Raw genomic sequence first — 23,246 nt, forward strand, 5'->3', positions numbered from 1 at the left:
AACAAAACGAATTCCAAATTTGGCCTTCCGTATATGCATATTCGGGTGGAAACGTACGTCATTCAAAATTCGATGACTTTGGGTAACGTTGATTTTTCAGTGCAAGAAATATACATGCATTCATACAGATTCTTCATTATTTAATTTGAAAAGTGAACTTTAAATATAAAAAAGTGAATCCACATTTATAGCGAATGAACGCAAAATGCCAAAACGAAATTAATAGCTCTTCTGGGCAAATTGGCCCTTTGGTTAATAAAATGTTTTGCTGTTGATTATAGGCTCTTGTTACAAGAATTTTTACGAAATGTATTTTAAAAAGCATTCATATTACTTATAATCTGAAAGCTTTCAGGTTTTGTATTACGCCGAAAGGGGCGTTCCTTTATCGTTTTGTGTGTCACCTTTATTTATTAAATATCATGTTTTTCGTACTTAAATCATAAAATTCAATTCAACAGCAATATTGCAAAATAATTTTAAAATGGGTAAAGCTTTAGAATTTCGGATACACAGACCTCGTGCGCTGGAGATAATTTTTCTTTCATAAAGAGTTGCCGTTGCTCGCTTTGAAATCGTTCATATTGTTAATCATAAATTCGTTAGTGTTATAAAATATGAAAGCGATCATAAAACAAATTTCAAATTCCAAGTTTGGGCTTCTAGTTGACCCTATTCGGTAGAAGATTAAGTTACTCAAAAGTCGATGGCTCTAGGTACCGTTGTTTTATCCCATTGGGAGAAACATACATACATTTATGGAGATTCTTTAGTACTTAATTTCTTTAACTATAACACAGGGCGATAATATTTGGTGACAACTATGTGAAAGGTAAATTTATAGTGATATTTATAGTGAACCAACACAAAATGACAAAATGAAATAGTCCTTCAGGGTAAATTGGCCGTTTTGCACTAAAAATAAAAAGTCGTCTGAAACATTAATCGGCAACTTTAACTTCCCATGGCAACTTTAATCGTTTTCCTTTTCTTGATCGCGCTGCCACAATAGAAAAGTACGACTAAAAGATGTCACAAACGGTATATTTTCACGAAAATGAGTTTGTCTTCCATGAATTAACCTTATGAAGGTTGGACTGTCAAATACTTCAGAAATTGTATTTTTAAAATTAAAAAAAAAATTCAAATTCCTTAATGAAATTCGTCTGAAATAGAAACAGGTTTCCAGCGGATGAAGGCACCGATATTTAAAATTACATTGACAGTTTGGAGTTTAAGTATTATGATAATTATGATAATTATTATAGAACGAATTTTTTACTCACTAGTTTTCTCATATACTCACGTCCTTTATGTATACTTAAGTATCCGAGTGATAGTAAAGGTGCGAAGGTTGAGGGATAGAGGATAGTAGTGATTTGCTGCTTGATCGCGGTGGTGAGTCTTTCCTCGCTCTTGATTGCCGTTACTCTGCTAACTGCTCGCATATTTCTACACTTGTTGGCACGTACAGAAGGTTTGTTCCCGTTGGACCTTGTGTTCTGGGGACTGTGAAAGGTCCTTGCGTGCCCTATTCTTGCCTAGCTCTAATTTTCTTGACTTGGACTTGATCTGGAAAATGTCAATTATTCAGCAAATTGTGGATCGCTTTCATGCACTGACTTCCAGGAATGATAGCCTGACCCCCTATGAGCAAGTTGAATTGGCATTCCTGAACAGATTTATGGATATAATACATAACACGGAAAGAGATTTGGCCTCTCAATCTGAGTCTAACCATTCTAACGATGTGGATTCAAGCATAGAATGGATTACCCCCAGCCACAGTGTTAAACGGCCGCTCAGCCCTGAAAAGTCAGCCGAATTGGATTTGAAAAACAAGTACCATGTGCTAACTCAGCTTCCTTCCGAAAAAGCTCATACCCATGGTACTGAACGGAGTACTCACTCAACTACCCAAGGCGATGTTGCAGTAAAACGCAGGATGAAAACGAGGGCTGCAAAAGCTGATGATTCATCCAAAAAGCCGAATGAAATCTCCTCCACAAACCCATCTAAAGTAGCGGCCAGTAGCCACGCTAAAGTGGAGCCATCTAGTGAATCCTCCGAGAAGCCGGCTGCAAGTACGTCCCTGACGGAAAGCATGGTGCGGCCTATCGGAAATACAGATGAGGTGACGTGCCCGACTGGGCAAATAAGTGATGCTCATGCATCTGAAGAATTTAAGTTTCCGAAAAGAAGTTCGAAGCTTCCGCCGATTGTCATTAGGGATTCAAACTGGATATGGAAGGATATTACTGATCTATTGGATAACTCCGGCTACAGTGAATTTAATGCAAAGATGAAAGCCGTAGATGAATTTGAAATCAAAGTCAATTCCAGTGAGACTTATCGTAACATCACGGACCTCCTTGACGACAAAAAGATTAAATTTCATTCATATCAGCTTGCTGAAGACAAAAACATCAAAGTCGTCATTCGTAGCCTTCCGATTGACACCCCAGTTACGGATATCCAAGATGCTCTCATTGCAGAAGGATACGCTGTTAAAAAGGTTGTACAAATGTCTCGCCGAAAAGGTCCTGAAATTGCCACCATGCCTCTATTCCTGATCTTGATAGAAAGGAATGAGAAAACCAAAGACATTTTTAATAGTCTAAAGTATCTTATGAGGCTAAAGATACCAGTTGAAAGATACAGAGGTAGACGCGGTATCACGCAGTGCTTCCGATGCCAAGACTTTACCACGCTCAAAATCAATGCCGTCACGCACCACGGTGTGTCAAATGTGGTCAGGGGCATGAGTCTCGTGACTGCACCAAGCCCAAGGATGTGCCACCAAAGTGCTGTCATTGCGGACTTCCTCATACTGCCAGTTTTAAAGGTTGTTCGTTCTACCCCAAGCCTCGCTCATCCTTTGTGCAAAAAGGCATATCATATGCAGATAGAGTAGTCAACAATAGTAATGCTACTCGCCCACAGATGGTGCCACAAGCAACCTTCTCACAACTCAGTGAGCTTCAAGCAAAGCTCGACGAAGCTAATGCGGTAATTCAAAAGCTCACAACAGCCATCTCTATGTTTGCTGATGTAGCGAAGGCAATTCCTACCGCCTCTATGATAGAGGACACAGTCAGGCCAGCTTCCCCCAACCATGGATAATCCCACCTCCCGGCAAAGTTCTCCTGTTAAGATCCTGCTCTGGAACGCGCAGAACGTTACCTACAAGATACCGGAACTTCATGAATTTATCCAGCAAAATGACGTAGACATCTGCTTAATAACAGAAACCCATGCTAACCCTTCGCACTCCTTAAGGATAGCCAATTATTTCAGCTACCGTAGTGACAGACTCCAATACCGTGGTGACGGAGTGCTCATTTATGTTAAAAGGACATTTGATTCATATCTGAAAAGTGCAGAAAATTGTGATGGAATGGAAAGTGTTATAGTGATGGTGAATTTACCCAACATTGGGGATGTCACGTTCTGTGCGGTGTATAACCGCCCTGGGAACAAGCTCAGTGCTGAAATTCTGGATAGACTTATTAACTCAGACTTTCCCACCTTTCTAGGTGGCGATTTAAACGCCAAGCATCTCGACTGGGGATGCCGAAGCTCGAATTATAATGGACGCATAGTGCATGATTTTGTGTGTAATTACCCTGTCTTTCTGCATGTGCCGGATGAGCCTACCTATAGGCCAAATATACTCAACCATCGGCCTGACATTCTGGATATTTTTATTACGACGTTCAATATTCCTATGGCTATTACGGTAACATGTGACATGTCTTCTGATCATGTACCTGTGCTTGCTTACCTTGGAGTGGAAAATGCTAAGAACCTACCGTCAATTAAGCATACTGATTGGAATCTTTATCATAATGCTTTGATGACCACTGATTTTAATTGTGACTCGTTACAAAGCACTTCGGATATTGAACGTGCTATAACAGACTTTACTTCGTACCTGCATTCTGCTAAGTCCCTAGCTACGACTGAGGTTGACCGTGTCAGACATGAGCACACGCTTCCTGCCAATATTCGCGAAATAATCTGCTTTCGAAATCATCTCCGAAAGGAATTTAATCTCACCTGGGATCCTGCTATCCAAACTCAAATTAACAGGCTTAATAGGAAAATCAAGCAAAAGATTCAGGACCATCGTTCTAGCTTATGGCAGGATAAGATGGAAAAGATCAACGACGAACCTGGCGCCATCTGGCGTCATACAAGGACACTAAAACGCCCCTGCTCTGCCAGAAAACCGCTTAAATGCGATAACGGATTTGCTTACTCCGATCAAGACAAAGCGGAACTTTTTGCGGAACACCTTTCTAAACAGTTCATTCCAAATTCTTTCCCCTCAGATCATAGTTCGGACATTCAAGTTCATTACCTTAACGATCAATGGCTGCACTCCCCTTCTACGGAACCTTCTATCAAACTAACCACGCCGCACGAAGTGCAGAACATTATTAAGGGACTTAAATTAAAGAAAGCTCCAGGAAAGGACAAGATCACGAACCAGATGCTGAAAAACATGCCTTTTAAGACCGTATGCAAATTAACAGGCATTCTCAATGCATGTTTGTATCAAAATTATTTCCCGCTTTTCTGGAAGCAAGCAAGCATCCTGATGATTCCTAAGCCAGGCAAAACACAGGATTACCCGGCAAACTTTAGACTCATCAGCCTGCTGTCCTCCATAAGCAAGATTCTGGAACATATTATTTATCTCAGAATGCAAGAAAACTTGGACTTTCTCGTTGATCACCAGCATGGTTTTCGGAAAGGACTTTCGACCACAACGCAGTTAGTCAGGCTCACGGAGTTCATCGGCGCGGCTATGCACAACAGAATGAGTGTTGCTATCCTGATGCTAGACGTGGCAAAAGCTTTTGACCGCGTCTGGCTTCCAGGGCTAATCTATAAGCTAATTCATCTCGGTTTCCCCAGAAATCTGATACTCATTATCAAGTCCTTCCTTGAAAATAGAACTTGCACCGTTGGAGTTGGAAATGCAACTTCGTGTGCCAAAAATATTTACGCAGGTATTCCTCAAGGGTTAATTTTAGGCCCGCTTTTTTACATCATCTATACCAACGATTTCCCTTGCTTTTCTGAGGATACAAATGTTCTCGCAGCCAGCTACGGTGATGATACAGCGATAGCCACCAAGTCTCTAAACCCACAGTATGCCTTGTCAAGAATTCAGGCGAAAATCCCTGCTATTGAGGGGTGGTGCAGTCGCTGGAAAACGTGCATTCAGCCAGAAACGTCCAAGATTCTACTCATTCGAAATCGCAGACAGAGGAAACGGGTCAGAACTGAGGTTAAACGTTTTGGCAAAATCTTCCCTACAGTTGATGAAGCTAATTACCTGGGAGTTACCCTTAACAAGAACTGCAATTGGAAGGATCATATGCTTAGAGTAAGCGGAAAAGCACACGGGATCATTTTCAGGCCTTTTCCTCTCCTAAAGAATGAAAACCTCACCCTCAGACTGAAAAAGAGGATTTATGAAACTGTAATCCGACCCATTCTCACGTATGCTTCCCCAGCCTGGGCAAACTACAAAGCAAACGAAATTAGCAAACTCCAAGTGCTTCAAAATAAGGTGCTAAGAATCATCACAAAAGCTCCTTACTATGTTCGGAATAGAACTCTCCACTCCGACTTGAAAATAGATACTATTCAGGACTACCTCAGCAGAATAAACAACAACTTTTTTAATAATATTATCAATGTGAATCCCGCTAATTTCACGGACATTCTTATCTACGAAATCCTGGCTGAAGACAAAAACCTCTGCCCATTTGCCGCCCACCTCTTGAGTTCAGAATTCTAAGTTCCAGTTTTCTGGTTTTCAAACAGCATCAATCGGGGTCAGTTTCTGGGAGGGTGACCTCCCACGTGACTGGCTCCGACAAGGAACAGTTAGTATTCGGGCTATCCTACACAGGTCATCCGAAGTTTCTTTCTCCGGCCCCTGCTTGGCGGATTCATCCAAGATATAGCAGTACAGGAGCAAAGTGCTTCTGTTCTTCTTTTTCTCTTTCCAGCACACTTCTACCTCCACGAGAGAAAATTTCTTTCAGGTTTCTACTCTGTCAGGCCCCACATGGGATCACATCAGGAACTGGCAAGAGCAGGACTTTAATTTCCTGCTGAAAGCCAGTATAACCGCAAAGTTCCAAAGTTCCAAGTGATAGTAACATGCATATGCCTTTTTTGTTAATCTAACTGCATTGCTTATCTTAGGCAGAGCGGTGGCTTTGGAATAAAAAATGTTGATGTTCTGTTTAGTGCTTAATTTTCTGCTAACATTGTTTGTTCAAGTTTACTTTTCGCTGCAAAAGCATTCTGGAAGGTTATTCAGAAATCTTGATTTTGAATGTGTCTGACGATGGTTCAGAGATGAATTATTACTTTTTATTAGATGTTTTTTACTGGAAAGCAAAATATTCTGCAAGAAGTGCCAATAATTAAGTATAAAAGAAATGGAGATTTTTAGGCAGAATGTTTTGGCATACAAGTAAATAAAATAATTGCACAAATAAATAAAATATTCCTTATAGTTACCATTTCGACGTTTCATATAAAGAAATTTTGGCTGAGTCCTAATAATAATTCAGAGTTGCTCTCTCAGTGTAATGTTGGTTTATACTCTTATAAATTTTGTTCCGCACAAATATTTCCACAAATTGTTACAACATTTAAGCATTTCATCCCCTTAGTCATATTCACCCCTTAGTCATATTCACGTTCCCTCGGCTCGAGAACTCGAGTCACTAAAGGACTTCTCACTACAACGCGCACAGTTGGATAATCTAAGGTTACTGACAAGTAATACCTAAACAGCAGAAACTCAGTATAATCACATATGTGTCAAAATATTAGTAATCTCTCACTTCATCTCAGCTGGTAAAGGGCAACAGACCAACAATAAAGTGCTATATTCACATTGAATTCTGCCATTTTTAGCTATTGTCTATTTTCTCTTTTCTGTTAACTTTTTGAATATCGGATGTGGAATGAAACGATCTTTATGATAGTAGGTGATTCGAAATTTATAATCGTCGGTCCTTGGTATTTAATTAGAAAAGTTCTCAAAGCAAGACCCAATGTGGAAGTATTTCAGGTTACTATGTGCAGTACAATTACATCTGCATCAAGGTATAAAACCGGCTCTTTAATCGATCGGTCAAAGGCTTCATGTGAACGTGGATTGCAGTTGAAATTCAACTAGTTGTAAAGAAATAAAACTTCCAGTTTTATTTTTCAGTGGGGTGAAAACAGTATTGATGTGCTCTCGAGCCGCGTGGACCGATGAGCGGTTGAGCAATTATGTTCCTGAACACTGGTAATTCGACCTAAGTTCTATTCTAGGCAGAGGTGCTGTTTGCATGGGCGTTTTCATGATATATCCTCTGTTTAAGGAATATACTAACTAATTTCCCTTGAAACTCCCTCCAAGAAGGCATACCTTTTTGTCAGACTGCCCACGCGTGCTTTGCCATAATCAAATAATACACTTATTATGTTACGTAAATGACTTGCCAGTGTGTATAAGAAATAGATAGAGAGAGAAAAGATAAAGATAAAAGAATAGATAAACACTTTATTTGCAGCAATAGTACATAAATGTAGCCTAGTAATGTAGCTTAGCACAACCTAGTAATAAAAATATTTTTGTCAAAGATTTATGCAATTAAATATAGATTTGTTTAGTGGTGTATTACACTGTTGATCGAAAGTGCACACTGAATGGAACGTCTGAACTTAAAAGCCCGTAAATTGTATTTGTCAAAGCTCAACTGTCATTGCAGAAACTTCTAGGTTCCTGGAAAATGTAGATGAAAAAAAAGTGGAGTAACTATTAGTTGGATAGGTGATACCTGCCGAAGAAAGATCATTTGAGAGGAACATGAATAGACGTAAATACTGAATAATTTTATAAACTTCTGAAATGATTACTTGATTTCTTGTTACTTTTCACCCCAAATAGGTTGCCATATTTTCTATATATACAGATGCGTTATATTACTATATGCCTATCCGATATACGATACATTTCGTTATGAGATTTTCTTCTTATGCTGAACGAATGTCTCCTGACCACGTTTCTGTAGTTCAGTTACAAATCATTTAATTGCTTTTTATATACTTAAGCAAAATTAAATATTATGCTGCCTGTAACCACTTTTGGATTAATAGATAATGAATTTGTGTGCTAATGGGTTTGTGGCATAAAAAATATTTCAGGTTTTCTACCATCAGTCTGTTTTTACCCTGATACCATGTTAAAAATTTACAATGTATTCTTAATACCTCATAGGATATTTCCTTAGTTAACCGAATTGAAAAATGTATACATACAGAATATAAGAACTCAGCTTATACACAACATAAGAACTCAAAACAGAATAAAATAAATAATTACTTAAATAATTGGTTTCTATTTAAAAACAAATTTTATTACTCGTGTTCATATCATAAAACTAAATATAAAATATTAAAAAAAATTAAGTGAAGTGAAAAATAAAATATTCACTTTTATTATCCTTCATTTTTCAATGAAAATGTTACAAACTATTAAAACATTTTTTCTTCATAAATATTTCTAAGAAATTTATGAAATGAAGTATACGGACGATTGCCAATGCTAAGTGCTGAACAATTCGAATATATAGACAAATAATTCTATAATAATATTTTACCCCCTAATTCGTTTCTTAATGTTCAACAATGCTTCTGTTACGTAGAAAAAAAATATTTTTACGCTTAACTTTTATCTCTTTCAAACTGACTGCTTGGTGTCGTGACAAAAAAAAAAAAAAAAAAAAAAAAAAACAAACTAACAAAACTAACTACTCTACTTTGTACATACATAATCAAAACTTTTAAATCTCTAAAAGACATCAAAGAAAGATATCCTCCCTGGTGTTTTTGGTAGAATCACGATTAATTGACAAAATCAAAATTCGAAAATGCACTTCCACAACAAAATCTTTAACAGGCTATCTCTCACTAAATGAAAACTAATTTAGATCTCCAACCTGAAAACACATAAACTTCAGTACAAAATCTAGAGATAGCCCTAAACCTTTAACATTTCAAATACCACACAGAACTCTTCAAACCACCGGGGAAAGATACATACTCACAATTAAGAAGTTTACTCAACATAATCAAAATAAATTCTGTAAACAGATCGTATAGTCACCAACACTAAAATTGATTTTTTTCTACTACCGCAATATAATTACCCAGGTTCGATTGATAAACCATGTTTCCGTAAGGATCACATGGGTGACCTACAGTAGACCACAATTAATACACACAAAAAAACATACAATATTAAAGATAATAAACACATTTATTGAAAATTCCCACACATTATAACTTAAGATAGCTGGCCAGACTACCCCTACAAAAATCTTTTAAAGTTATTCATAGTTTTTGTTTCAAATCAATCTCATATTTAACATTAATCCATTAATACAAAAATCATAGCGAAACACGTCACAGTTCTTAATCATTTTAAACAGGAACTCAAGAAGATTAAATTCATTTAAAAAGACTAATTTAGAATAAATCATATTGAACATAGCACTTAACCATTAAAACAAAGATTCACTTCCTCCAATTAATTCAATTAACTTCTGACTATTAAACACTAAATAAAAAAAACCTTCTCAGCTAAAAAATACAGTAAAGTATATTCAAATTTAATCTACTTAACAAGATAACTCTTGCCTTAGTATTAAACATTTCCAAATTTAAAAAGTTTATGTATCAAAATAAAACACCAATGAAAATATAAAGTCACTCACGAAATCGGCGTACCACCTTTGAGAGACTCAAAGACATGCATAACTACACAGTTTAGTTCAAAGTTAAACATTTGATACGTCTACACTACAATTAATCTATTAGTTAGCTTACCAACTGCACATCCACTAACTCATTTCGCCCTTCAGATGGAATTCCCAGGTACTACCTTTTATTGAGGCAGTAACCAACCCTCCACTAGCCGAATTAAATGCATAATTTTTAGTTCTGCCGCAGAGTTTAAATTTGTATTAATTTCTGATCTGAGCAAAAATTCTGACATGAAAAAAGAAGAAACGAACAGCTCAAAATGTAGCAGTTAGTGAAACTTATGAATAGTTATAACAAACTTTCTAAATATGAAATTCTTTTATGCCGCACCGAAGCTCAGAGTTTATGACATCATTTTTGAACCCAGTGTTTCAGCTGGAAATGAATGAATGATTTTCGTTATTTAAAAAGCTGAAAAACTTAAATTTCTTATTTGGAAGGAATTGGTGTCTGCATAACAAGAGTTACGCATTTGATTTGCAAAAAAAGAATGCTTAGTTTTTATTCCTCAACAAGTCAAATTATCTCTCTTCCGTAAGACTTCATTTGCATGCAATTTAAGCAATTTTTCTGGTTAGACATAAGTTCTTTCATAAAGTAATGGCTCGCACAATATGTGCTTAAATATGTTTAAATGGGTATAATATTTATGGCGTTCATTTAACAATTACGTTTAATTTATGTTGTTCAAAGCTAAGGTAAAGGTTGATCAGATTTAAGGTTCACTATTTGGAATAAAAAAATTGTGAAATATATTGTCTTTATAGTTTAAATTAATATAAGTTTAAACTATATTTAAGCATGAATCACAAGTCAGCATGTATGATGGAAATTAAAAAGTATCGGAAATTTGCTAATTTATTTGGTAACCTTGGAAAGAAATCTTATATTCGCGAAATCTCAAGAAATCTCCTGAAATCTGTGAAATACACCGAAGCAAGTTCTTGATACAATTGCTTCGAAGAGATATAATTCAGCATTTTTAAAGATTAAATAAATGTTTTGAAGAATTTTAATATCTGCAAACTGTTATTTTGTTTCACTTGAAGAATGTGCAAATACGCATATTCTGGAGAATGCATCCCCAGACAAAGATTTTAGAATTTCCTTAAAATTCCTCCAATTTTACATCAAATTTTGAATCATCGTTACAAAGGCTCTAAGTCCATTTTCTGAAAGCTTTTGCATTTGAACAGGAGAATGAAAAAATAATATGAGTGCAAACCTTAGAAATAACAGAACTCCAACTTATGCCAACGTACTCGTCTGCCTAAAGCAGTGTTGTGTAGCGAATTTAATTTAATTAAGTGATTCATAAAAATCAAAATTTTAAAGTTGTAATTATTCAAAATTTGAGCTACACAAGTTTGGTTATATTCTTTTTGGGCCTATTAATTCTAGTGTAATATATTTTGGCTTTCCGAGTTTACGCGAACTGCGTCTTCAATCTTGTACATGCAGACAATGGATAAGTATTTTTGTTTCTGCGTAATAAACTCAGTTTTTCATGTCAAAAATTAATTTGATTTCTTAGTATTTAATATCATTAGTTGCAGAAAAATTAGCTCTTTAATTTGGCATAACTTTCATTTTTCTAACTTTAATTGCATTTCAGTTATGAGCTTTAATTAGTAGATTTTCTTCGTTTCGCTTGTGATTTAGTTAAAGGGGGATGAAATGCCTTCTTTCCGGTTGAAAAGTCACTTTTTGCGAGTTTTCAGCGTTCTTTCGTTGGGACCCTTGCAGGGTTGTTGAAATTCCTAATCTCCCCCGGTCGCAGGTGGCAGTTATTTGGCGAGGGTTTGGCGACTTGGATTTTCCGGTAAGGTTTCAAAATAGTGGTTTTGGCGAGTTTGATAACATGAGGGTATGCTGTGGTTGCAACTATTTCAACTTTCGGCGAAAAAATGGGTTGCGCCAACTTGGCAGTCCAGCGCTCTCCCTTTTAACGGGTTGTTTTAGGGGACGAGCTCACTTTTTGACACTTTTTGCACCTTACTTCTGTTGCCCTTTGAATTGGCCGGAGGCGACAGCTGACTCCGACGAAGAAAATGGAGCTTCTCCCCGATAGACCTACGGGCCTCTTGGCTAAGCGCTGTGAGCGCGGGCCGTAGGTATGGGCATCTATGTCTTCAAAAAAAAAAAAAAAAAAAAAAAAAAACAAATCGAAATTCTTTCATCAGTTTTTGTTGTGGGTGTTTGTGTATCTCAAGGAAAATATACAGAAGTAAATTTCTAGAAAAATGATGCGCACCATTAATTCTTCGCTTCACTCGAGACCAGAGCGTTAATTAAAAACCGTTGTTTTTGGAAACCTCATTTGCTCATCCTAAATTCTACTAGAACTTCAAGGCTACCATAATGAATAAATTAAACACGTTGCTTTTGGAACCTCATTTGCTCATCCTAAATTCTACTAGAACTTCAAGGCTACCATAATGAATAAATTAAACACGTTGCTTTTGGAACCTCATTTGCTCATCCTAAATTCTACTAGAACTTCAAGGCTACCGTAAGGAATCCATACTGTTCTACGAACATTTTTTTCCCATTCAACAGGCCGCCAGCACTGTATTTCACTTATCTTGCCGTAATGGAACCTCAATTGTTCATCCTAAAATCTACTAGAACTTCTGGGCTACAGTAATTGAATCCAAACTGTTCGACGAACATTTTTTTTTTTTTTCATTCAACAGGCTGCCAGCATTCCTCATGAGCTTCGATGGATTTCTTTTGTTTGATGATCCTTAACAGATAAGTTCCTTTTTCTTTTGGGTTAATTCTTGGTTAGTTAAATATTATAGATTTCTGCAGTTAAAATGATTGAATTAACTTAATTTGTTAATTTGTTGAACCCTAAATTTTTTTTTGTAGTTGATAACTTTATCCTAACTCTATAGAAATCATTTTTCTTTGGTGTATCAATCAAGTAAAAGCATTAAATGGAATAAAGATTTATAACCTTATTAAAATTATTGTAACTTAACTTAATGGTTAAGAAAATTAAGTTCTTCAGGAAATTATTTACTTTAATTTTTTTTTTTTGAATTACTCATTGGTGAGGATGATTTGAAATAGTGCTTGTATTAGAGCATTCTTGTTTCTCAGGACGAACTTGTTTGTAGAATAGTAAATGTGTCATTACTTATCTTATCCGGTTAAAACCATATTTAATTAATCTAAGAAAAAAAAATGAATAATAAAAATTATTATGTGCAATAATAGTATTTAAATGATTATATTGAGTGCAATATTAAGCAATAAATTTTGTTGTATAGATGAATTCTGTGTGAAGTAGAAAGTGTAGCTTGTTAATTTTTTTTATTATTTTCTCCCCGGGGAGGGTAGTGTTTCTTAAATTTATAGTTTATTTTGGTATGTTTTACCAGATTTGCAATATTAAATTTAATAGTAATTACAAGGATGTAAAATGTGTAAAACAATAGTTCAAATTTTGTTGAATATATTTTGATATTTTTCTTTTTCAACTAATGGATATATATATATTTATAATTGGCATTAATAGTTAAATAAATAAGTTTTCCTAGATCATTCAAAGGTTAAATTTTTGTGTGTGTGCTCATGATTTTCACCCTTCTCATTCTCAAGTTGATTTCAGGGTTAATCCGAAAACACAACGCAAAATGTACAGGGCTTATAGATATGAGTATATTACTGTTAAAAATATTTTAAGTTTTAGTGTCAACAGAGTAGGAAACCATATGATTTTTTCTATAACAATTATTGGTATCATTATTTTTTTTCTATAACATATTGGTGCCATTTGATTTTAACATAACAGCAGGTAAAGCAGTTTGATTTAAGAAAATTTTCCTCAGTTGTTTCGCCGTTCTTTGTAGTTTTAAACTATATACAGGGCAAGCTTATACATATATATATATATATATATGTGTGTGTGTGTGTGTGTGTGTGTGTGTGTAGGTAACAAATTGATTAAAATTTTCTATAATAAGTATAAACTCAAACTCTTAATGTAATTTTAAAAATTGATGGCATCATTAAATTGAAACCTATTTCCTTGTCAGATGTGTTTCGTGAAGAAATTTGAAATCTGTGAAAATTTGAAGAGCGAAATGTTCGAAGCATTTGACAATCCAACTTGTATAAGCTGCATTCCTTTGTTTAATAGTTAATAAAGGGTTATTACAGATTTTCTGAAAATATAGGCCCACCAGCGGCCGAGCGGTAAAGACGCTGAACACTGGTAGTTCGGTGCAAGGTTCGAATCCCGCGAACGAGCTGGCTGCATGGGCGCTTTCGTGATTTTCCCCATGTGTAACGAGTATACGAGCCAGTTTCCCTTAGAAAGTCCTCCACGAAGGCATCCATCCCTTTAGGCAGATAGCCCTCGTGTGCTTTGACATAATTAAATAATACAATGCAATACAATCTGAAAATATAATCGCAGATAAATACTGATATTGATCGATAGTAATGAACGAGTATAGCATGAATTTATTTAGAAGGAGAAACAAAGTATTTGTGAGATTTCCTGTCCTGTCTTGCTTTGAAACATTTTGAAAACACGACAGCTAGAAATAAAGAAGGTAGGCACATTGTTTGCATGCCTTGGATTGAGGGGCATACAAAACTTGGAGATAGTTTTGAACTGGCTAAAAATAGATTGAAGAATTTAAGAACACTGTAAGATCTTTGAGAACTGTAGAAAGATTAAATGATTATGAACATGTATTTGATGAAAGGGAAAAAGAAGGGCATTATCGAAAACGTGGAATTGAATGAGTCTAAAAAAACTGGGAAATTTTACTACTTACCCCACTGACCCGTGTTTTAAGGAAAATTCTACCACTAAGTTTTGACTAGTTTTTGATGGTTCTGCTCGACAGAAAAGTTTTAATTCGCTCAATGATTGTGTAGAAAAGGACCCCAATCTCACTGAAATGATACCTTCAGTTTTGAATCGTTTCAGATTCCCTACATTTCTCTCATAGAGGTGAAATTAAGAAATTTCTTTCAGCAAGGAAACTTTGGCAAATCCGAGAATTTTGAATGAAATGTGCACAATTTTGTGATTCGCTTATTTGGGAGCTCACGAGTTGCCTGTAGAAATATCACATCTTCTTGAGTGTCGGCTTAGGAAAGCTAAAAGTTGGACACCTCTGCATTAAAGCTTCAAAGAAAAACCAGCCGCTATGATGTAACTGCTGAAAAGCTACAATCAAGCGAGTATCTGAGTATTGCAAATTTCTTTGTCTTTGATTTTATGTGCTAGGATAAATGTCAATCTTCGTGAATTGTTGGAGCGCATGGAAAATTAATGTTAGTTCTTTTTTACTTACAGTGGGAGACCCATTAACAGCGGAGGAGTAAATTGCTGAACACCGGTAGTTTAATCCAGGTCGAATCACAAAAAGGAAAAGGACGGATCTTCGTCACGTGCCCCATCCTAGATTTGAGCTTCCTGCACTGCCCAACTCATGCATTTTTCTACCTTCTGCGCTCTTAGTAGCATCTAAATCAGGACAGCCGGAACACAGTACGTAATTATTGCGTGTTAATCGCGGCTTAGAGAGAAACGTGGAACAGCGGAGGAGTAAATTGCTGAACGTCGGTAGTTTGGTCAAGGTCGAATCAGAAAAAGGAAAAGGACGGATCTTCGTGAAGGTAAAAAATGTAGAAAATTTGCCATGACAACTAACACGTTAGGCTTAGAATACGTTTTTATATTTTAAAGATTAGCAGCAAGTGTAAACTGCAATTTAAATACTTTAATTCATAAAACTTTCCCGTGGGGCTTTAGAAAAGCGCTCCTGAATAAAACATCAGTGAATGCGTCGCTAGATATGGCTTTCAGAATTTCTTTAAAATTCTATCAATTTCACTTCAAGTGCTCTGCTATCGACTTTAATTCAAATTTTCGAATTAAATCTACACAGATTTTTTTTCCAACATCAGCATGAAAGAAGTAAGACAATAAAATTGAAAAAAACTGCAATTTATTTGAAAGCCACCGCTCTGCCTAAAATAAGCAGAACAGCTTGATTTAATAACTCGGAGACTGACCAACACAGATCCGTGTAATCCGTCTTTGCTCGCAATTTTAAAATACATGAAGCGCAAGAGCGTACGAGAAAACTAGTGAGTGACAAATTGGTCGCAGTTCGTACAATAAATATTGTAATCTGAAACTCTAAACACAATTCTTATAATCCCATGACAGCATTGAATTGAAACCTGTTGTCCATATATTTCAAAAGAAATCTTAAATTTCCTGGGATCTGGAGAAATGAATTTCCGAAATATTTGATAATCCTAATTTAAATAAACTTCATTAATTTTTTTAAAGTAAGTAAACAGTTATCGTTCAGTTTCTTGAATGTTTATCACAGATAAATGTTGATATTGATCAATAGCAATGAACGAGAATGTAATACCTTTGTTAAGGAGCAGAAATGAAGTATTTGTGAAATTTCCTGAGACGAAGTCGCAAATTGTAATACTTTAATATTAATCTCTACAAGTTTGACATATTTCATGTGTCTCACCTATGAATGAAAAATTGATTCTAACTGTGAAAATATTGATCACGTTCAAAAATGCTGATCTAAATTTTAAAAAACTGACTTGTGTTTTAGTGAGGAGAGCATTTCCAAATCCCACTGGAAGGTTGTATCAATTAAAATATTACTGTAGTGGCTTTCTGCTAAACTTTCAAATCCTAAAACTTATTGTAAGTCTAACCCGTTAAGTTTTAATATACGTTTGTCAGTAAATTTTCTACATTTTCTAACTTCACAGAGATAAATCTTACACAATTCGTCACTTGACGTTTCATTTTGAAAAGTAATACTTCCTTAATGAAGAAATATATCATTAACATAAAATCGTTTTTAACCAGTACCAGACAACTTTGTAGTGGATACTACCTCAAGCAGATACTCCTAATATACTTCAGTGCACCTAATTACATTCTATTCTTAATCACGTTAGTTGCTTCAGGTGTATATTTCAGGAGACGAGTGGAGGGACGATTGAAGTGGAGATCCGTATGTCTTGCTTTTCGCTGGTAGAGTTTAATCGTTGAGGTCACGATATTGTTAGGAGTTGATTGAGGTGAAGCAGAAGTATTCGACTTGAAATAAAACTACCAGTGTTCAGCAATTTTAACTCTCGGCAGCTGATGGGTCCCCCACTATAATAAAAAAGGGCTTAAAATTTAATTTTCCTCCTTCTCCAATAATATATAAGTATATATTTACCTTAGAAAGAGATCAAAGGAACAGAAACTTCTCATACTCAAATTCTCGCTTGAATGCAGGCATTCAGCAGCTATATATCATAGAGGTTCTTTTCTGTTTGATGCTTCAATGCAGCGAAATCCACTCTTTTAGCTTCCCCGGACCACACTGGAAAAAGATGAGATATTTTGGGTTACACAAATATTTCTTTAATATTACTGGCAACTCGTGACCTGCAAAATATACAGATCACACAATTGCGTACATTTCATTGAAAATTCTTGGATTTGCTCAGGTTTGACTCCTTAAAAATTTTTTTAAATTTCTCCTCTAGGAGAGAAATGTAGCGGTTTGAATGCGTTGTTTCAAACTTGCTCATGGTGCTCACACTATGTACAAGAAAGCGAATATACACAAATATGTAGCGCCTTTATAGAAAATGTAAGTGAATCAGTGATTTACTTGCTCCATACGGCTAAACATCACTGCTTAACGTTAACAGTTGCAGATGACCAAAATCAGCTTAGAAATATATTTAATTTAAGAAATTTTAATTAATTTATGATTTTTAGTGCAATGAGAGAAATACAGATTTATTCTGACATTTTATTTCACATTTCATATATAAAATATCATAGTAAATTTTGGTTGTAATTACAAAAAATCATGAAATTAATGTAATATTCGACCTTAAATTTGAGAAACTAATTTATTAATGTCTGGGTCGATTGGAGTGGTTTCAGTTCTCAATATGCTCTAATTTTACTTTAAATATACTTCACGATTCAAAATATTTTTTAAAAGATATTCTTTCGACCAAATAATGATGACAACGAATAACGCATGACTATGAAGTGAGGCATAGTAATCTCTCGGTACGCATGATTTATAAAATTCCAACAAAGAGACGTCATCTATTTTCTGTTCAGATGAATACCATGCACCACCTCTGTGTATTTTATTTGAAAATTTGATAGCAATATCTATTGACAATAAACATAGTCGCAAACATAGAAAACTTTTTATTTCTTTTACGAATTTTTTAAAATTTATTTTCATATTCTTGTATCAAATCAAAAAGCTTAAATATTTCCCCCCATTTTTAGGATTAAGATTGTCTAGGATATTAAAATATGAACAACTGCATGCATTTATTTCATCTTGATTTATCTGCCCATTCAGAACACATTTTATTTCAATACAGTTCAGATCATCAAACAGCCCATCGGCCCACGTTGAAGTCCAGCCCTGAATCCCGATCGCAATGGTAGAACATTCCATCGGGGCGGAGACTTACTACTTCTCTGACATTTCGTGCTCACTTCCTTTCTACTGATACTTGCTTTCAACAGCGCACTTAGACGCTCGAGTATTAATAGTTGTTGTTAATTGACATGCATGGCTGGAGTCTATCCGTCTCATCCTACTACTTAAAGTGCACGCTGAGGTGACGAAAGTCATAGAATACCCTGTAATATCGTGCCTGAACTCCTTTTGCCCGGTTAAGGATTTTGTGCACGAACTGACCTCTCCATGATGCCGCATAAATGTTCGATGGGTTTCATGTCGGGAAATCTAGTTGGCCAAATCATTCTTTTTAATTTTCCAGAATGTCGTTACACCAATCGCTAACAGTTGAGGTCCTGCGCTATGGCGCATTGTCATCCATAAAATTTCCATCGTTGTTAGTTCCATCGTTCCATCCATTTCCCACGTGCTCCAATAACACACGAAGCTACATATTTATCCTGGGAACTGATCAAAGAAACTCCAAGATCTCATACTCGGATACTCGCTTAGCTATCCTGGGTCAAACTGCGGCAAGATGAGATATTTTGTGCTACAAATATAATTTCTAATAAAAGTGACATATCTTGATCTCCTAAATAAACAAATCACATAATTGCGAAGGTTTCCTTCAAAATCCCCGATTTCACCGCTGAAACAAATAGTTGAATTTCACCTTGCTCATTGTGTACTCTATGTAACAAAGCGCATATACAGAAAATTTAAGTGATTTAGTTATTTACTTCTTAACACGAGCAGTTAGTGCCTAACACTAACGAAAGCTGGCGACCAAAAATAATTTTAACTAATCTAAACGTTATTAATTTATGATTTTTTAAACTAATAACACTAAAATCCAGTTATTTTAGCATGTTAATTTCATTCTGTGCACAAAATTGTAAATGTAAATTTTGGTTGTGGAGAAACTAATCTTATTTGATTGAAGTGGTCGTTACTCTCACAAAGTTCTCACGATATTCATCCGATATTCTCGTTCTAATTTTACTCTAAGTGTGAAAATACTTGTTAAGAAATATACAGACTGCCAAATAATGATCACATGCTTGTCTATACCTTGTACATCGTGTCATACAGTGATGCGCTACTGATTGTCATCATGATTTGGCAATGATTATATTTGGGAACAACTATTTTAATAATGAAGCATTCTAAGAGTAAAATTAGAGCCAAAACACTAAAGAAACTTCTCGAGAACTCACTGAGAATTGCAACAACTTCAATCGAACTATATATTAAGGAATTAGTGTCGCAATACGTAGTTAGGAATAACTAGGTCAGGATATTAATTCTATATTAGTTTCGCAATATTTAGTTAGTTAGGAATAGTTAGGCTATTAGGAATAGTTAGGCTATTAAGAATAGATTCGCAATTTTTAGGTCGAATATGATATTAATTTTATGATTTGTTGTAAGTACTACCAAAATTTACAATGAAATTTTATATATGAAATGTCAAATGAATTGCCAAACTACTTCTCGGTTGCTGTCACTATATTAAAAGAATTATAAATTAATAAAAAATTTAAATTACTTTTTAATTAAATTACTTTTATATATATATTAGTTAATTTTTGTCCTCCTCTATTGCTAGTGTTAGTTAGTGACGGCTCGAAGCACGAATCAAGAAAACCACAGATACACTTAAATTTTATACATATGAGCTTTCTTATATATAGGGCACTCCGAGTAAATTTGAAGTAACGAAGTCAAACCATTACGTTTCGCTCCAAGAGGTTAAATTCAAAAATTTGCTTCAGTATTGAAACCTGAGCAAATCCGAGAATTTTCAATGAAACCTATGCAGATATATGATTTGCTTATTTGGGACATCACAAGTTGCCACAGATAGCAGAAATTATTAGTGTAGCAGAAAAAATCTCATCTTCAGCTAAAAAGGTTGGACTCCTCTGTACTAAAGCATCAAACAGAATAGATGCTCTATGGTATAGATGCTGAATGCATGTATTCCAGCGAGTATCTAAATACGAGAAATTTCTGATTCATTAATTATTTGCCAGATTAAATATGCAGCCTTTTTTGTATTATTGGGGCAAAAAATTAAATGCCTTTTTTGCTTAGAGTGGGCATTCACCTGCAGATAAGTGGTAAAATTGCTGAACAGTGGTAGTTTGGTCCACGATGAACCACAAGACGACATAGGATGGATCTTTGTGAAGTTAAAAAATATAGACAATTTGCTGACAAATTGAGTTAATACTTAACATATTGTTGCGTGCGTACGGGTTCGTTAGGAAATGAATGCACAAGTGCGATGAAAATGAACAAAAATTTATTATTATCACAACAAATATGCTTAATTTTCCTAAAATATTCGTGCAGTATTACAATATCTCACAGTAGTTTCCTTTTAACTACTCAAACGTTCAACAGAACTTAATTCAAAACAGCTAAAGAAAGCTAATCCGCGAATTCGCTACAATCAACAAGAGCAGTTTTCTAAACAACAAAAAACTAAGTAACTACCACGAACTGAGAGGTTTTCCTCCTTTTATAAGATTTTAAAATAGTGCGAGAGAATTTTTAGTACTTTCTCGAAATCAAAAAGAGATATTTATTAAATGTTACATGCACGCGCTCTTGTATTTTCAACTTTTCGGCTTAGCTTTCTTTTAATATTCGTCATCCGCTGCACTGCGCGGGAAATAAAACCATTTAATTTACAATTCAACTAACATTAGCTATTTAAATACCAAATCCGTAACACTGCCCCCTTCCCAAGGACTGCACGTCCCGGGCAGTACAATGCCTGAACAGGAAGCCAAACTTACAACTATGGCATAAATGCAATAATAAGCGTTACATTACAATAACAACAAGAAAAACATGAATAATAAATGCAATAATTATAACGGCTAATCTTTGGAATATGGTAACAGGTAGTTTGGCGACCTTTTGGCAAGGCGATAAAAGTTACTAGCTAGGACTTTAGCAGTGTATATAGATAAAGTCAAGAGTGTGCGCAATGAGATTTTTGTGCAATTCTGGGATTTTTTTTAAATGAAAATAGGTCGACGTGTACATGGATGATACCGCGTATGTGCAGATCTTAAAAACGCGGCAAGCAGTGGGCGATTCTGCACTTTCTCTCAATTTCGCACCTAAACTTCGTTATGATTAAGCATTTTTGTTCCATAAAATTTCTAGTATAAGCGTAATTCGGCTAGCAGTTTGTTAGAAAAAATGTTGAGTTAAAAAAAAATGCCTTTACTTCGTGAAAAAAAAATGGCGTCCAAAACAAAACTAGCAGGTTGCTGTAGCAGGGTTGGTCGCCAAATTTTCGCCAAAACATCGCCAAGTTACCATAATCCAAAGATTGATCATTATAACTTTAAACAAATCAAATACTATTATTAAAAGAAATACATCGAAACGCTGGAATTTTTACTTAATACAAATATTCACAGTATCATGCAGTATAATCAGTAGTTATACTTCACAGGAAGTTTTTACAGGAAGAACCATTTTAGAGTCTTTTTTTATGCTTGCGTTTCTTTTCGAGTAATAGGAAGGTCACATCCAATTTTATTGTGAAAGTGGAGCCGGAGCATCACTTTCACAATAAAATTGGATCAACTGTTCAGCTAGTCCAGCTTTAAACATCGCACGAAAAAAGTCGTCTTCGGCTTTTCAGAGATTTTCCTGAGCTCGATTTCCTTGCGAAATGTTTTGTTGGAATTCTTCAATACTTTTCAGCTAAATAAAGGTATTAGCAGCTTTGTCGTCGTTAATTTGCTTTTCAGCATACCCATTAAGAGTAAGCATCGATTTTACTTTGCAAACATCAATACACGAATTCTTTGTGAAATTCATAATGGCTAACAACTAACAACAACCGTGATTTCTGAACGTCTTTCGAGTTTCAAACAAATGTTATTCTGATATTTACAGATTTATTTCTTTTTTACAGAAGATTTAAAAAAAGTGTATATTTTTATCCAAGGAAAATCTGAATTTAAATAAAAGAAACTATTATCTCGGAGGTATTTAAATTTTCGCTGAACATAAAAAGCCCAAAGTTGAAAGCATCTATATGCAAGAATTCTAAACGTATAGTACGAAAAACACATTAATCCTAAAAGCCAGTTTTCTTAAACTAGAGCCCGTCGAACCGATCTTATAAAACTAGCGAAAACATTTTCCATTCAGGTAATTAGCATTATTATGACTTTAAATTTTATGGCAAGAATTTGGAGAAATTTTAAGACTTTAATGGCTTTGAACCCAGTTTCACATTATTTTGGTTACCATTAAAAGAGAGCATGAGTAACGTCTCTAAAAATCTACAAACTCTGGCATAAATCGTGTTGAAAGATTTGAAGATATACATATTTCATTATTTACAAGACTTGGCAACAGAATCGTTTTTTGGAATATTTTATTTCATAATTATATTTTAATTTTATTGCCGTTTGTATAACGATGATTAATGTCCGGTGCACATTCTGATTGCAGGCATGTTGAAACAATTTTAAATTTTAGGAAAACATTATACCAGAGTACAAATTATACCATAGTATAATTTATTGGCATGTGTAGCATAAAGATTAGATTTAACTCCCTACATTTTTTACTACTCCTATTAACTTGCGTATACAAATTTTGCTTTCAGTATTTGAATTTAATACTTAATACGGCATTATTGAAATTAAAAATAAACAAACATATAATGTTCATTTTATTAATTGCTGTCTTCACTTAATTTTCGGAAGCTAAATTTGGAAAAAATGAATTCAGTTTTTTATTGCTAATATATATTTGGTAGGATTTGTAAAATTTTGGAATTTAATGTAAAACTAGGCAATTAAAATAATGTCATTATCATGACTTCATCATTATGAATTTTAT

The sequence above is a fragment of the Stegodyphus dumicola genome, chromosome 4, assembly GCF_044657685.1.
Source record: "Stegodyphus dumicola isolate Sdum_Otavi_A_Nest chromosome 4, ASM4465768v1".
Lineage (NCBI taxonomy): Eukaryota > Metazoa > Arthropoda > Arachnida > Araneae > Eresidae > Stegodyphus > Stegodyphus dumicola.